At 59.8% G+C, this 3213-nt stretch overlaps 1 long non-coding RNA gene across 1 annotated transcript; it reads left to right on the top strand.

Annotated features, from left to right (window-relative positions):
- The first annotated feature begins 324 nt into the window (after window positions 1–324).
- Window positions 325–1647, top strand: LOC135405882 (uncharacterized). The gene is made up of 3 exons (XR_010426068.1): window positions 325–1017; window positions 1142–1180; window positions 1577–1647. It is a non-coding gene; the product is annotated as an uncharacterized LOC135405882 (long non-coding RNA).
- The last annotated feature ends 1566 nt before the right edge of the window (window positions 1648–3213 follow it).

The following is a 3213-nucleotide window of genomic DNA, read 5'->3' as shown; positions in this document are numbered from 1 at the left end:
TGGGCTCAGGGATGGGGATGCTCCTGCCTGCAGGAGAGAAGCTCTACTGCAGGATGGAATCGTGGCTGTGATCCCAAAAATCCTTGCTCTGGCCTCTCCCTCTCCCAGTCCAGAGGATCCTCTCTTTCCCTGACCTCCAGTGCTGGGCACTGGAGCTTCTCCCTCCCACTATTGCCTCTCTTCACTCCACTTCCACTGCAAATCTCCCTGTGCCCAGAGCCCCAGATGCTCAGGGAACCTGACCAGGGAGGTCCCTGACAAGGGAGGTCCACTGTCAATTGCTGGGAGGGCCCCCACCTCCTTCTTTTAATGGTGCTCCCAAATCCCACCTCTTGGGCCTCCCATCCCATTCTTTTTGGTCCCCTCAGGCATCTCCTCCCCAGGATCTGCTCTGTGTCCTACCCAGGGTCCCCAAACATCCTCCCACTGATCATTCCCAAAGCTTTTCTTTCCATCCTTCCCCTCAGACCTTTGCCTTTCACCCAGGCCACTGCCCTGGTACCTCCCAAGACCATTCCTTGCCTCCCTCTCCACTCCCAACCATCTCCCAGTGCCCTCGTTTTTGTCCTCGTCCATCCTCCTCCTCCTGTCCCCACCAAGCCTCTCCCTTGCAGTCCCCATGTCCCTACACTTGAATTCCTTTCCCCTCCCCTGCATCCCACACAGGGCCCCTTCAACACCCCAATCCCAGTCCCGTGGGCTCCCCAGTTCCCCCCAGTTCAGCATCTTTGGGTCCCCCCCAACCTCCCCCCACCCTCCCTGCAGGCCCTGAATTCCCCTGGCTCTCCTTGTCTCCATCCCCACCCTGGGCCCTGCAGGCACAGGGGTTGGAGGTGAAACTGGGTGCAGTGGGAGCAGGGGGAGCAGAAGGGATTTTCCCCCTCAGACGGGGGCAGCCCTGGGCTGGGGGGCTGGGGACACCCGTGTCCCTCCCCCAGCCCCACAGGGGCCAATCCTGCTTAAACCTTTGCTCTCCTTGCCCAGGCACTCTTGGCAGGAACCCAAAATGATCTGCAGGTGAGTGGGCCGGGGGGACTGGAGGGCATCCAGTCTGGGAACTGGGGGACACTTTGGTCCCCCCATCCCTCGCTGGCACCGGGGACATCCCAGTGACCAGCCAGGGCTCCTGGTCTCTCTCCAGGTGGATTTAGTGGAAGTTGGGATCCTGAAGACGGCTCAGGTGGGTACCAGGAGTTCTGCCTGAGTCGGGTCCTCCCCTCACATGGCCATGACACTCCCAGCCATCCCAGTCTGACCCAGCACACTTCTGTGCACTCTACTGCCTCCCCAGAGAACACCCTGCCCCCCAGAATTTTCCCAGGAACCCACTTCCCGAGGGCCCCTGTTGCATTCCAATCCCTGACACCACAGGGCTCCCCCCAGATGCCCCAGGATCAGCCCCTCCCCAGCTGTGCCTCTTTGCCAGGACCCCCCAGTGCTCCTGGGCAGGACCACACAAGCTCCTGGACCCCGTTTCTGCCCAGAGGCACCTTCCCCAAGGACCCCATTGCTTGCCCCAGGCTCCCAGTACATCCCAGTTCAGCCCAGTGTGTCTCTAACCCTGCTTTGTCCCCAGCCCCCTGTGGTTGAGAAGGTGGTGGGGCTTGTTCGTGAGAAACGTGTGGCTGCATCCCTGGATGTCTGAGGTGAGCAGTGCCTGCAGGGAGAGGGGTCAGGACAAGGCCCCTCTTGAGTCCCATTGGACATCATGGGTGACATTTTGAGCTCTGTCTTTCAGGACTGGAAGTGGTGGTGACACCCGTGTCCTGGCCCCCTCCAGCGGCATGAGGAGATGATCATCCCTGGAGGACCCCCCTGATCCCCTGGGTGCCCTGGCAATTTCCCTGCAAGAATCAATAAACCCCTGCAGCAAAACAAATGCTCTGTGTCTGTCTGGGTGGGTGTGTTCCCACCTCCACGGGTGCCTTCCCATGTCCATGTGTGTTCCCACGTCCCCTGGGGCACCCGGTGGTTTGGGGGCACAGCGGGAAACAGGGTCTGACTGGGGCTGTCCCAGCACCGTCCCCAAGGAGCACAGCTTGGTGTCGGGGCAGGGGAGGGTCAGGGACAATCAGCCAAGGTCCCTCAGTCCCTCCCTGGGCTCTGGGAGGGATGGGAAAGGGGATCAAAGGAGCCAGCGGGTGTCAAATGCCCCCAGATCTCAAGGGCCAGGCTCGGGGCTGAAGGGATGGAGAGCAGCCCTGCATCCAAGGCCATGGGTATAGTGGGGGATGAAAAGCAGGATGGGAGCCAGCAATGGGAGCTCACAGCCCACAACCCCCCGTGTCCTGGGCTCATCCCACAGCGTGGGCAGCAGGGGAGGGGGGTTCTGCCCCTCTGCTCCGCTCAGCTGAGACCCCTCCTGCAGTGCTGCCCCCAGCTCTGGGCTCCTCTGGCTGTCTGCAACGCACCCGCCCGCAATGGCAATGGCTTGGGGGGATTCCCCTGCCAGCCCTGGCATCTCCTGCAGCTCCATGGGCTCCTCAGCACAGCAAAGACACGCACCTCTTGGGGCACTTCCAGAGGAGGCCACCAAGGGCATCCCAGGGCTGCAGCACCTCTCGCATGGAGACAGGCTGAGAGAGTGGGGGCTCTTCAGCCTGCAGAAGAAAAGGCTGTGGGGAGACCTCCTTGGGGCCTTCCAGTACTTCAAGGCAGCTTTTTAGAGACATGTGGGCAAAGGGTTCAGTAGGGCCTGTCACAATAGGACAGGGGGTGAGGGAGTTAAACTAAAAAAGTGTAAGTTCAGACTAGAGATAAGGAAGAAATATTTCATAGTGAGAATGCTGAAACACAGGAAGACATTTGCAGGGAGGTGGTGGATGCCCCATCCCTGCAAACATTCAAGGCCAGCTTGGATGGGGCTCTGAGCAAGGTGATCTAGGAAAGATGTCTCTGCTCCCCCTCCAGGGGATCCCCCGCCCTGTGCTCTTGGCTACCAGAGTGATGGGCAGCTCTCAAAGGATGCAAGTGCCCAGAGAGCAGAGGGAACACACAGGACCTCTGTTAGCAGGGACATCTTCAGGTGAGATGGGAATAGTTCGGATCAACACACTCAGGCTCCACTGTTTTGCGTCTCTGTAGTTGCACACAATGTTTGGAAGAGACTGATAACCACAAGGTCCCACAGTGTCACAGGGTCCCCTTGGTGACAGGAGGTCATCAAGTGTCCCACGGACTTGTGGGGGTAGAGTTTTTGGAGGTGTTCTCTGA

This window comes from Pseudopipra pipra, chromosome W (genome assembly GCF_036250125.1).
Source record: "Pseudopipra pipra isolate bDixPip1 chromosome W, bDixPip1.hap1, whole genome shotgun sequence".
NCBI lineage: Eukaryota > Metazoa > Chordata > Aves > Passeriformes > Pipridae > Pseudopipra > Pseudopipra pipra.
Note: the sequence above shows the minus strand (reverse complement) of the source record. Positions and strands in the feature narration are given on the sequence as shown.